Raw genomic sequence first — 14200 nt, 5'->3', positions numbered from 1 at the left:
CTCTCCCATCTCCGGTACTCTAGTGTCTGTCTCAATGGCATGTCTGTTGCATACCTGCAGAGGGAGCCGTGGTACTTTTCAATTGTTGCCATTGCTTTTGAAATGGTTTGCTCCAATGAGAAAGGACTGGTTTTCCATTCGATGAACCCATGGCTCTCTGACGTTGATGGAACAATGACGGTGCAATGGCACTAGTGGTCGAATATACCATTAGAGTTGATGAATGTATCATATGCCACTGTGTAGGGATAAATTAAAAGTATATTTCTCAAATATACACTACATGACCCCAAAAAATGTGGACACCTCATCGAATATGTCATTCCAAAATCATGGGCATTAACATGTAGTTTACATTTACGTCATTTAGCAGACGGTCTTATCCAGAGCGACTTACAAGTACATACATTCATACTTTTTTGTACTGGCCCCCCGTGAGAATTGAACCCACAACCCTGGCGTGGCAAGCGCCATGCTCTACCAACTGAGCCACACGGGACCTAGTTGGTTCCCCCTTTGCTGATATAACAGCCTCCACTTTCTGGGAAGGCTTTGCACTAGATGTTGGAACATTGCTGCAGGGACTTGCTTACATTCAGCCACAAGTGCATTAGTGAGGTCGGGCACGGATGTTTGGAGATTAGACCTGGCTCCAATTCATTCCAAAGGTGGGGTTGAGGTCAGGGCTCTTTGCAGGCCAGTCAAGTTCTTCCACACCAATCTCGACAAACCATTTCTTTATGGACCTCACTTTGTGCACAGGGGGCATTGTCATGCTGAAATAGGAAAGGGCCTTCCCCTAACTGTTGCTACAACGTTGGAAGCACATAATCATCTAGAATGTCATTGTATGCTGCAGTGTTAAGATTTCCCTTCACTGAAACTAATGTGTCTTGTTCAAACCATAAAAATCAACCCCAGACCTAGTCCACCGAAAGAATAACTAGGCATCCTCTACTGGCGGAATAAGGTCAATATCCTTCCAGGATACCCGGTCCAGGTCAATTAGAAAGACCTGCTCGCTGAAGTGTTTTACAGCGCGTCTGACAGTGATGAGGGGTAGTCGTTTGACCGCAGACCCATTACGGACGCAGGCAATGATGCAGTGATCGCTGAGATCCTGGTTGAAGACAGCAGAGGTGTATTTGGAGGGCAGGTTGGTCAGGATGATATCTATACGGGTGCCCGTGTTTATGGATATGGGGTTGTACCTGGTAGGGTGATTGATAATTTGTGTGAGATTGAGGGCATCAAGCTTAGATTGTAGGATGGCCGGGGTATTAAGCATGTCCCAGTTTAGGTCGCCTAGCAGCACGAGCTCTGAAGATAGATGGGGGCAATCAATTCACATATGGTGTCCAGGGCACAGCTGGGGGCAGAAGGTGGTCTATAGCAAGCGGTAACGGTGAGAGACTTGTTTCTGGAAAGATGGATTTTTAAAAGTAGAAGCTCAAATTGTTTGGGCACAGACCTGGATAGTAAGACAGAGCAACTCCGCCCCCTTTGGCAGTTCTATCTTGTCAGAAAATTTTGTAATTAGGGATGGAAATTTCAGGGTTTTTGATGGTTTTCCTAAGCCAGGATTCAGACACGGCTAGGACATCCGGGTTGGCAGAATGTGCTAAAGCAGTGAATAAAGCAAACTTAGGGAGGAGGCTTCTATGGTTACAGAAGTCAACGAATGAGAGCACCTGCGGAATGGGAGTGGAGCAGGGCACTGCAGGGCCTGGATTAACTTCTCTAGGATAGGGGGCAGCATTTTCACTTTTGGATAAATAGCGTGCCCAATTTCAACTTCCTTCTACTCATCCCCAGAATATAATATATGCATATTATTAGTAGATTTGGATAGAAAACACTCTGAAGTTTCTAAAACTGTTTGAATCATGTCTGTGAGTATAACAGAACTTATGTAGCAGGCATTTCCTACATTTTTTATCAGATGTTGTTAAAATGTCTTGCCTCCAAACCAGTTGGGCACAACTTTTGCCAATGCCAAGGAGTGAAATCAACGCAGCAGTTGCCATCTTTCCCTGAAAACAAATAGAACAATACGATTTGCTGCATTTGTCATTAGCTGGCTAGTAAATTCACCAATTCCGGATTAAAAAACTGTCCGGGTTTTCAGAATTGACACTGCTGATTTTATGACTCAATTTGGTTTGTTATTCATTCATAAACAGCTGATAACCAGAATGAGATTGCCTGCTACCTAGCTATCGTGCACAACGAGCGGGCTGATAAACTGCAGTGAATCAACATTTTAATAAAAAATTCATATGAAAGTAATTTATTATTTTTTTTTTAATGAAATTTGGTGAATAAATAAAAGTTATTCCTCTGGATCATTTTCTCTCAAGCGGGGACTTCAGTCTGCCATTCATTCGTACGTTTTTGGAATTTTCGCTGTGTCGCAAGGTGTTTTTGGATAGCCTCCCCGGCGAAGGGAACGAAATAAAATGCTTCCAAGTTTTCCAGACCACCCAAGTATGCTTGGGAGTATGTATGCTAATGTTAACATGCTAGGTGTGTCTCACGTAATACCCTTGGTACGGATACCCTGAGAACAAGATTCAGGGAAGACAAGACCATCGAACACAGCTAACGTTAGCTAGCAAGCAGCCCACCTGATTTTCAACCTTCCGAAGTTCTCCCATGTCACTCCTCCGCACACCCCACTGGCTTCCAGTCTAAGCTCACATCCACAATAAGACCATGGTGCTTGCCTACGGAGCAACTAGAGGTACTACCCCTCCCTATCTGCAGGCTATTCTCCAACCCTACACCCCAAACCCGAGCACTCCGTTCTGCCAACTCTGGTCTCTTGAGCTCCCACGGTGGAACCAGCATCTCCCTGCCCATCTTCTGAAAACACCTGAAACCCTTCAAAAAGTATCTTAAATAATCCCCCTCCTCACCTCAAATCACCCACCCCCCAAAAAACAAAACAAATAGAAAAACTTCACTGAACCAACACTTGCACTTGACCCCACCCAGACTGTAATTACCACCAGTAACATGATGTTATTGCAGTGTAACAATTAATTGTTACGTTCCCCAGTTTCTGTGTTGTGGTTTGTGTATTTGCATGTATGTATTTCAGGAAATGGTTTCCTGAAATTCTCCAAAAGCAGCTGATTGGTCAGCCCCATTGATGATTGGAGAGCTGACCCCGCCCCCTCGTCAGGACGCAACTGTCTACAATTACCAACTCCTGCTGAAGCTATATAAACCAGTGTTAATTTGCTCAGAAAGGAGATGATTGCTGAGGGTTATATCATGTTGGTTGTTGCTAAGAGATTTGGTATGTACTGTGTTAGTTGTTGCTGAGAGAGCTGATTGTGTTAGTTTGTTGCTCAGCGAGAGCTTCTTCAATGTCCTGAGTAAGTTTTTTTTCTCTCGGTTTTGTAATTCTCTGTAACATTTGGTCCCAGGGGGAAGGGGAATGCACCTAGGGAGTGCTTAGGCAAGAGGCCTGCGGGCATACACAACCCATAATATTCACTGTCTATGCATACTCTGTAAGACCTGGGTGGACCACCCCCTGTATTTTGGTTAGCGTGCTAAGTTAGATAAGTAGTGGGTAGGCAGGTAAGAGAGGAGAGGGGGCTTGACATTTACTTTCTTTGCTTTGGTTACATTCTGCCCCTTTTCCCCCAAATTACCGTGTGACGGAATAAAGTCTCGTAATTCTCTGCCTTTTGTCATCTTTACTCGCACCTACAGTCCCATACCTCTTTCAACTCAGGGTGTTGCGTTCCCTCTTCCTAGAAGCGTGAGTAACAACAATTAATCTGTAACGGCTTTCCTCCTCCTCCGAGGAGCAAGGATTGAACCAAAATGCAGAGTTTGAAGTCGACATAAAATTTATTTACAAAACGGAAAACACGACAACACTTTAACAAACTACAAAACAATAAACGACGTAGACAGACCTGGACTACGAACTTACACGAAGAACGCATGAACAGGGAAACTGACTACATAAAAAAACGAACATACAAACAAACCGAAAACAGTCCCGTGTGGCGCAACGACATACACAGACACAGGAGACAACCACCCACAACAGTGTGAAAACACCTACCTTAATATGACTCTCAATCAGAGGAAATGAAAACCACCTGCCTCTAATTGAGAGCCATATCAGGTCACCCTTTAAACCAACATAGAAACAGAAAACATAGACTGCCCACCCAAACTCACGTCCTGACCAACTAACACATACAAAAACCTAACAGAAAAAAGGTCAGGAACGTGACATAATCGCAACACTGTAATAAGGACCCCTTAACAGTACATCAACACCTGTACCTGGTTTCCCTTACATATTGAAATCAAGAATAAAAAAAATCAGCTTACTGGTTGCGCAATGTCACACATCTCTATCAAGACTAGGGTGGGCATGTTTAATTTGTAGATTTTCTGCACTCCCCCCACAAGGAAAGTGCAGAGCTACTGTACAACAAATGATTTTGGTCGGGACAATTTGGTGTTGTCTGGAGCTAGCAAATGCAGTAAATTGGATGTTGTTGAATTGTACCAGTATTGTTCCACAGCGGGGGCTTGGCATAAGCACAAGCTGAGATATGAAGGATTTTAACAGGGTTTGAGAAGGAGAGGTGAGGTTTTGTATAATGCATAGAGGATTTGCTTGCAGGCCAAAAATCAGTTCTAACAAGAGTCACTAAGGCAACGTATAATTATTTTGACCAAATCAGACATCTTTATTTTCCAGTCAACATTTACGTTACATTCAGTCACCCAGCAGAAAGTCCCAGTCAGAGACTCACAAGAGCAACCTGGGTCAAGCTCCCCGCCCAAGAGCGCAAGGACAGATCCCCCACCCAGTCGAATCGGGGACCTGAACCAGTAACCTCTCGGCCACCCAACCGCCAGGCCACGAACCATTCAAGATCCCCCCCACAGTTTTCCTCGAGAGCTGCCCCTCAACCATCCAAGCCCGCTCCACAGTCCGCCCCTGAAAAAAACCTCCCCTCCACTCCAAGGTTATACATATATTCTGTCGTATACTTTAATCAAATATTTAGGTTTGATCAGAGAAGTGGGAGCAATGTTGGATGTTTTCTGGTTTTGAACTGAGGTTCTTTGAGAGGCAGCGTGGCTCCGTATGGCCCTATTTCTGAGGTAGACAATTTACATCCCAGCTAATGCAAGTCCATTTGTCTGCGCTAACACAAGGTCAGCGATGCAACTGGAACTGAAAGTGCTCTGTGGCACTATGGGACTGGATCTATCCCACAGGATTCCGGATACCCTATTCTTTTAAATGACAGGTAGTATCTCACCTCCCCCAAGAACACATTTTCAAACCTTCTTTAGTCGACTTTATTCCCTCAGGGGTTAAAAATAAATGATGGCTGTTTATATTGTTGCAACAGGAGAGCGCTATATTTGTGTGTACAATATTATCACAAGGTCAATACAATGTTGTTGCCATATTGAAATCTGAACATTGTAACATGCTCATCCCAAATATAGATTTAGGTTACCATTGAGAAATTATCAACAGTTGAACCACTACAAGTCGTTTGCCTTTATCAAAGGAGATTTCCTGGGTTTATCCCTCTTGCGTTAAATAACAATCAACAGCTGACTTTCCGTCACCGCTCCCATCCCCGGGGCATCAGAAGGTCAGGTGAAGGTGGACTGAGGGATTATGGGAGCTCGGTGACTGGCCCTTTGCCCGCCATAAAGAGGAGTTAATAGCTCAGAGTGGAGTGGGAGGTCTCCACTGTGGCCGTGGCCCTGAAAACAGATGCCATTTATTGCAGATTGACCCACCCCAGCTACTACCAATGGGCTCCCAGTAGTAGACCCAGGACGTTTCTAAAGAACTTACGGTTAATGTACCAGTCTTAATGAAACCGCCACGGTCCACCAGCCCTTTCACGGAGAGCGGGCATCACTGAGTGCCCATAAAGATCCCCTTTGTGGGCAGTGGTCCAAAGGGGAATGGTGGGTGGAGGAGGGGGGAGCAAAGCAGAGAGCAGACTCCCCTAGCCCTTTTGACTGCTGGTCGGATCAATGTCATCCTGACCACAGGGACTGAAACTAAAGTGTGAAGGTCGGATGAGTTTGTGTGGAAGTTAATGGCGACAGAGAAATGGAGAACACAGAGAATGTGGACAGTGTGAATATGGATCCCAATGTGACAGAACTACGACGACATGGGTCGCCAGCAGTGACATGATTTTGGTATTTTTTTTTTTAGATACTGTATTGTTGGTTTTGAATCAGTCCATTTATAGGCATTTGGATTGTGACATATCTCAGAGGCTGGAGAGGATAAGGGAATAGACATTTTGATTCATAAAACTATAGTAAATTAATAATACACCAATGTCTATGTCACGTTCCTGACCTGTTTTCTATTGTTTTTGTATGTGTTTAGTTGGTCAGGGCGTGAGTTGGGGTGGGCATTCTATGTATTGTGTTTCTATGTTGGGTTTAATATGTTGCCTGATATGGTTCTCAATTATAGGCAGGTGTTTGACATTTCCTCTGATTGAGAACGATTTTAAGGTAGGTTGTTCTCACTGTTTGTTTGTGGGTGATTGTCTTCCGTGTCTGTGTATGTCGCACCACACGGGACTGTTTCGTTTTCGTTCGTGTATGTAGTCTGTTCCTGTTCGTGCGTTCTTCGTAGTTTGTAAGTTCTCAAGTCAGGTCTGTCTACATCGTTTATTTGTTTTGTAGTCTGTTATAGTGTTTCGTGTTTCATCTTACTTTAATAAATATCATTATGTCATATAACAACGCTGCGCTTTGGTCCAATCCCTACTCCTCCTCTTCGGACAAAGAGGAGGAGAACGACCGTTACAGAATCACCCACCTAACAAGGATCAAGCAGCGTGAGAGGAACCAGCAGCAGCGGCCAAAAAAACAGAACTCGTGGACTTGGGAGGAAATATTGAACGGAGAAGGACCCTGGGCTAAGGTTGGAGAGAATCGCCGCTCTCGAGAGGCGATGGAGGCAGCGAAAGCCCAGGATGGGTGGTATGAGGAGGGAGCAAGGTAACGTGGCTGGAAACCCGAAAAGAAACCCCCAAAATTTCTTGGGGGTGGGGGGGGGGCTACAAGGGAGTGGCGAAGTCAGGTAGGAGACCTGCGCCAACTCCCCGAGCTTACCGTGGAGAGCGAGTGTACGGGCAGACACCGTGTTACGCAGTAGAGCGCATGGTGTCTCCTGTACGTGTGCATAGCCCGGTGCGGGTTATTCCACCTCCCCGCACTGGCAGGGCTAGATTGGGCATTGAGCCATGTGCCATGAAGCCGGATCAACGCGTCTGGTCTCCAGTGCGTCTCCTCGGGCCGGCATACATTGCACCAGCCTTACGCATGGTGTCCCCGGTTCGCCTACACAGCCCAGTGCGGGTTATTTCACCTCCCCGCACTGGTCGGGCTACGGGGAGCATACAACCAGGTAAGGTTGGGCAGGCTCAGTGCTCAAGGGAGCCAGTACGCCTGCACGGTCCGGTATTACCGGCGCCGCCTCCCCGCCCCAGCCCAGTACCACCAGTGCCTACACCACGCACCAGGCTTTCTGTGCGTCTGCAGAGCCCTGTTCCTCCTCCACGCACTCTCCCTGTGGTGCATGTCTCCAGCCCAGTGCCTCCAGTTCCGGCACCACGCATCAAGCCTCCTGTGCGTCTCCAGAGCCCCGTACGCACTGTTCCTTCTCCCCGTACTCGCCCTGATGTGCGTGCCCCCAGCCCGGTACCACCAGTTCCAGTACCACGCACCAGGCCTATAGTATGCCTTGAGAGTCCAGTGTGCCCTGTTGTTGTTCCCCGCACTAGCCTGATGGTGCGTGTCCTTAGCCCGGTACCTCCAGTTCCGGTACCACGCACCAGGCCTACAGTGCGTCTCAGCCGGCCAGAGTCTGCCGTCTGCCCAGCGGCGCCTGAACTGCCCGTCTGCCCAGCGGCGCCTGAACTGCCCATCTGCCCAACGGCGCCTGAACTGCCCGTCTGCCCAACGGCGCCTGAACTGCCCGTCTGCCCAACGCCGTCTGAACTGTCCGTCTGCCAAGCGCCGCATGAACTGCTCGTCTGTACTGATCCTTCAAAGCCGCCCGTCTGTACTGAGCCTTCAAAGCCGCCGGTCTGTACTGAGCCTTCAAAGCCGCCCGTCTGTACTGAGCCTTCAAAGCCGCCCGTCTGTACTGAGCCTGCAAAGCCGCCCGTCTGCCATGAGCCTTCAGAGCCGTCCGCCAGACAGGATCCGCCAGAGCCGTCCGCCAGACAGGATCAGCCAGAGCCGTCCGCCAGACAGGATCAGCCAGAGCCGTCCGCCAGACAGGATCAGCCAGAGCCGTCCGCCAGCCAGGATCAGCCAGAGCCGTCCGCCAGCCAGGATCAGCCAGAGCCGTCCGCCAGCCAGGATCAGCCAGAGCCGTCCGCCAGCCATGACCAGCCAGAGCCGTCAGCCAGCCATGACCAGCCAGTGCCGTCAGCCAGCCATGACCAGCCAGAGCCGTCAGCCAACCATGACCAGCCAGAGCCGTCAGCCAGTCCAGAGCTGCCGTCCCTCAGTCCGGACCTGCCGTCCCTCAGTCCGGACCTGCCGTCCCTCAGTCCGGACCTGCCGTCCCTCAGTCCGGACCTGCCGTCCCTCAGTCCGGACCTGCCGTCCCTCAGTCCGGATCTGCCGTCCCTCAGTCCGGATCTGCCGTCCCTCAGTCCGGATCTGCCGTCCCTCAGTCCGGATCTGCCGTCCCTCAGTCCGGATCTGCCGTCCCTCAGTCCGGAGCTGCCGTCCCTCAGTCCGGAGCTGCCGTCCCTCAGTCCGGAGCTGCCGTCCCTCAGTCCGGAGCTGCCGTCCCTCAATCCGGAGCTGCCGTCCCTCAGTCCGGAGCTTCCCCTTAGTCCGGAGCTTCCCCTCATTCCGGTGCTGCCCCTTTGTCCAGTGGGGTAAATTTGGAGGGTGGTCATTGGGAGGAGGCTACAAAAGCGGGGAGTGACTATGGTGGGATGGGGACCACGCCCAGAGCCTGAGCCGCCACCATGAACAGATGCCCACCCAGACCCTCCCCTAGACTTTTGGTGGTGCGCCCGGAGTTCGCACCTTGAGGGAGGGGTTATGTCACGTTCCTGACCTGTCTTCTCTTGTTTTTGTATGTGTTTAGTTGGTCAGGGCATGAGTTGGGGTGGGCATTCTATGTATTGTGTTTCTATGTTGGGTTTAATGTGTTGCCTGATATGGTTCTCATTCAGAGGCAGGTGTTTGACGTTTCCTCTGAGAACCATATAAGGTAGGCTGTTCTCACTGTTTGTTTGTGGGTGATTGTCTTCCGTATCTGTGTATGTCGTACCACACGGGACTGTTTCGTTTTCGTTCGTGTATGTAGTCTGTTCCTGTTCGTGCGTTCTTCGTGTTTATGTAAGTTCACATGTTCAGGTCTGTCTACGTCGTTTTGTTGTTTTGTAATTTTCAAAGTGTTCTTCGTGTTCGTCTTCGTCTTTAAACAAATCATTATGTATTCAGCACCCGCTGCGTCTTGGTCCACTCTCTCAACGAAAGACGACCGTTACAGTCTATCCATTTTAGTGACATATTTACCCAATTAGTGTGCTTCACTAACCAGGTTTCCATCCAACCTTTTCATGCGAGTAAAATACATTTTGGATAAACATTTTCATCACCGGCCTGATGGAATCAAATGTTTGGGTAAACTTTCCAAATGTTGACAAAACAAAATACGCTAGACAAGGTGGGATCTTTTTGTGTTGGTAAAATGAATTATCCGATAAATATTAGTGGTTATGCGCAAATATCCAACATCCACACTGTTGGCTAGAGCGCATGTGCTAATACCAGAGTGAACACACTTGCTACATAATACACATTTTCTTTTGAGAAAACCATCAGTAGAGTTGAAAATGTGATGGAAACCCATTTAACTTGGGTACATGGGAATTTAACCCTGAAATGTATTTTTATGTGCACTATGTGATAATGCACAGCCTTTTATCCACAACAAGTATATTTGATGGAAACACATCTCTCGTGGGAAAATGTTCATGAAAATCTGTCACCAATTGGATGGAAACCTAGCAACCCTAACGCATTGCATGATAATGCCCTAGAATTCACATTGTCGTCGGCCATCTTGGCATGAATAAAGGCATTAAGACATTAGGCTCAATTTTGACAGCACTAATAAGTGGCGCATGCATCAAGAAAGCGTCAAGAACAAGTAGTGGAATTTCTTTCAACACCTCTTCTGCAACATTCAGAATTATAGCAATGATCTATGAAGGTTTATACAGTATATTGCCTCTTAGCGCCAACTTAGGTTTAGCATGTCACGGTACAGTTATAAAATACATTGCTTTTTTACATTGTCAAAATGCCACCCAATGTCTCAGAGGTCACTTGCGTTATTGATTAAAACATTACATTGGACAGTCCAATAATTCTGACAGGCTTTAACAAGCACCCTAAGGCTAAAGTATGCTTGAGAAAGCACCCGCATCAATTTCATGGTTACCTGGATCAGTTGATGTCAACCATGATCACGGCTCTACCTGGTGTCAATAAGAATCAATGAGTTCTTAAAAAGGTATGCTATCGACTTTCTCCCTCACTGACTTACAGTACTTTTGGAAAGTATTCACATCCCTTGACTTTTTCCACATTTGTTGTGTTACAAAGTGGGATTAAAAGGGATTTAATTGTCATATTATTTTGTCAATGATCTACACAAGCGGTCCTGATGCTGAGTTGTTGCCCTCCTACGGCCTCCTCCACGTCTCCTGATGTACTGGCCTGTCTCCTGGTAGCGCCTCCATGCTCTGGACACTACGCTGACAGACACAGCAAACCTTTTTGCCACAGTTCACATTGATGTGCCATCCTGGATGAACTGCACTACCTGAGCCACTTGTGTGGGTTGTAGACTCCGTCTCATGCTACCACTAGAGTGAGAGCACCGCCAGCATTCAAAAGTGACCAAAACATCAGCCAGGAAGCATAGGAACTGAGAAGTGGTCTGTGGTCACCACCTGCAGAATCACTCCTGTTTTGGGGGGTGTCTTGCTAATTGCCTATAATTTCCACCTTTTGTCTATTCCATTTGCACAACAGCATGTGAAATTTATTGTCAATCAGCGTTGCTTCCTAAGTGGACAGTTTGATTTCACAGAAGTGTGATTGACTTGGAGTTACATTGTGTTGTTTAAGTGTTCCCTTTATTTTTTTGAGCAGTGTATTTTAAATGGTGTGTATAGACAGTAATATATATTAAAATATAATCTATTTTTGAATAATTAACATTTTCACAATGACCGCACGGTGTGTACTCTGGCTGGCTGTATTTTATACATTAATTTCATATTTTCCAATGCAGCAACAATGACGAAACTGACAAGATAAACAACTTGCACATTAAATACGATGCTGCTTTTATAACTTGGGTTTCAGAAATAATGAAAATTCATGATGCATGTTTACATTTAGGGGAAGCTGTTCAAAATGCAGAAATACATATTGTTGAAACTGTGCACTTTGTACCCCCTTATGCCTGATGTCTTATATAGGTGACATTGCATAACTTTTGCTAAGAATGGAGAACTAAAACTGTAGGTTAGGAGAATTATGTTAAGGTTAGAAAAAAGGGTTAGGGTTAGCTAAAATGCTACAGTAGTCCCCAAAGCGACATGGACATGGATCTTTTTGTCCATAGCTGTACTCCATCTAGCCACGTGACCGCATTCAGTGCATATAGTGCATTACAGCACTCCTTTGAAATTGGAAATGTGTCAGTTTGTCACTTTTGTAGCTTTGTAGTGAAGACATTTTTTTGTGTTTAGGTATTTAGAGAACATCTACCATCAAGGGACAAGTTTGTCATTTTCCCCATTGGGGAAAATCAGCTAGCCAAAATCCTGCCCTGGTCTGCTTAGTTTGTTAAATGTCACAGGAATTTCCCGCAAACGGCTCTTGCTAGCTGCAATCTAAGTTGAAGTGACAGCAATGGTAGATCACCTGTATCTCGCCACACTGAGTTCAGTTCAAAGATGCAATTGACAAAGTGGCTGTCTTGCAATAAGTCAGAAGTGTCTACTACTTGATATTACATTGTAGCCTTGTGACATGTCCCTGCCAAGGTTCTCAGCAGTGCACGGCAACCAAAAACTCAGATGTAACAGTTCCCAGACCTGTCATCTAGTCTGTCATGCATGGTCTAACATGAAATAGAGCGAGCCTCATGTTGGTGATCTCTAAGGGAGAGAGAGACAAAAAAAATGGTCTCTCCTTCAATACTCCACTGAGGCTGTCTCTCCATAGCAAGCGGCACAGAACGTGGGATCGTTGCTAAGTGTCACATTCAAAGTTCATTGCACATCAGGGAAAGACGGTGCGCAGAGATCAAATTCAAGCGGTCACGACCTTAAAACATGCTCCAACTCGACCAGCTCACCAACACGTGAGTTGCAATACAGCAACACACAATAGAGATGACCTATTGTTAACTATAGGTTTATAAATCAAAGTTGCGATTGCAGCAACGTACAATAGAATGTGAGACTGAGAACGCAGACGTACAAATAATCTTCATATGCAGATTCGTATGCCCTAGCCTGTCAAGGAGTTCAGATTATGCTACCATATGCTAAATGTTGTGAGGTCAGTACAATGATAGGGCCAGATGACACTGAATATGGCTTTGAGAAATGTAGCATTTGGACATGTAAGGGGGTAGTGGATATATCCCATCATTATTTACTACTATATTACCTCCCAATATTAAATATATTACCAGGTGCAGATGGTCGTACTCGCCAGCTTTGGGGCTTGCACAGCTGTCACACCTGTCAGATAGCTGGACATCGGCCACCGGCATGTCACAACAGGCGGGTGTCTCTGTGTGTGTGTGTGAATGTTCGCATGCATGCTCCTGTATGTACATGCATACGTTGGTTGGTACCTACATGTGTGTTGTACGTGTGCTGTATGTTAATTGTGTCTGTGTGTGTGTGTGTACTGTGCAGACGTCTAGCCCCAGGTTCGCCCCATCCACCGTCTGGCCTGCAGCACCTTGCCTTTGTTACCAGCCAAACCGCTGTCATCTTGAAGCAGAGTCTGAAGCCACCTGTCACCTCCCATCAATGGCACACCTGCAGAACCACCTGTTTTCACAGTCTTGTCACCCGGGGCCTCAGGAGGCTAGAGACAACAACAGGTTTTGGGAGTCACGGGTTGAGATGATGGCCTGAATTAGAATGCTGTGTTTTGAGATAGTTTATGATAGAAGGGTGAAAAGTGGATTAGTCTTCACCACATGTACTTGGACAGTGAAGCTAAAATTTAAATTTCAGCTCTGCACTCAAGAATTTTGAATTTGAAATCAAATTGTTACTACACTTTGAGGAGAAAATACAGAATGTCAACTTTTGAGTACATGGTAAAACAGATATGGATGAAAATACCCTCAAACAAAAGTCGATATTCTGTACTTGTGTCATATTGATATTTTGTCCCAGTGCAGCGTGGTTCGTTCTGCGTTGTGTACTTTTAATTAGGACGCTGCCACAACTGAAGGTCTGCTAGTTGAATTATATTTATTTAACCTGCACACCAAGAGACAACACACATTATGTTAGCCCTTGGCGCAGTCATAGCTCTCAGGCACCTGCGCCAGTACATGGACACTCACTCAAACACTGTCCCAAGTACTCACAAGTTACAATAGATACCCTAGTTAGCGAGCTTTGTGAAACTTGTTAACATAAATCTTCATATTATCCACATTGTAACAAACTTATGGTAGCATAACAGTACATTGTGTAACATTATGACGGTTTTATATTAAACAATTTCAGAGCCAAGGACAACATACCTTGCTATGGCAAAAGAGAACAATAAGGGGGTGCAGAAATACAGATAACCCGCGATGGGCCAAACCAAACCAAACCATTAGCTATGCAGCTGCAATTAAATAAAAAAATACACTGAATTATTATCAAATTATTAACATCCCCTCTTAACCTGGCCTATTTGAATTGGTCCTTGTGTGCAACTTGTTGCATAATCTAGGGGAACAACATCACACTGCTTGTAACGATTGTCCTCCTCCTCTTCGGAAGAAGAGGAGGAGTAGGGATTGGACCAAAGCGCAGCGTGAAATGTGGACATAATGAAGTTTATTAAAGTAAAGACGAAAACCGAAAAC

The sequence above is a fragment of the Salvelinus fontinalis genome, chromosome 23 (genome assembly GCF_029448725.1).
Source record: "Salvelinus fontinalis isolate EN_2023a chromosome 23, ASM2944872v1, whole genome shotgun sequence".
Taxonomy (NCBI): domain Eukaryota; kingdom Metazoa; phylum Chordata; class Actinopteri; order Salmoniformes; family Salmonidae; genus Salvelinus; species Salvelinus fontinalis.
The sequence above is the reverse complement of the archived record's forward strand: the minus strand, read 5'-3'. Positions refer to the sequence as shown.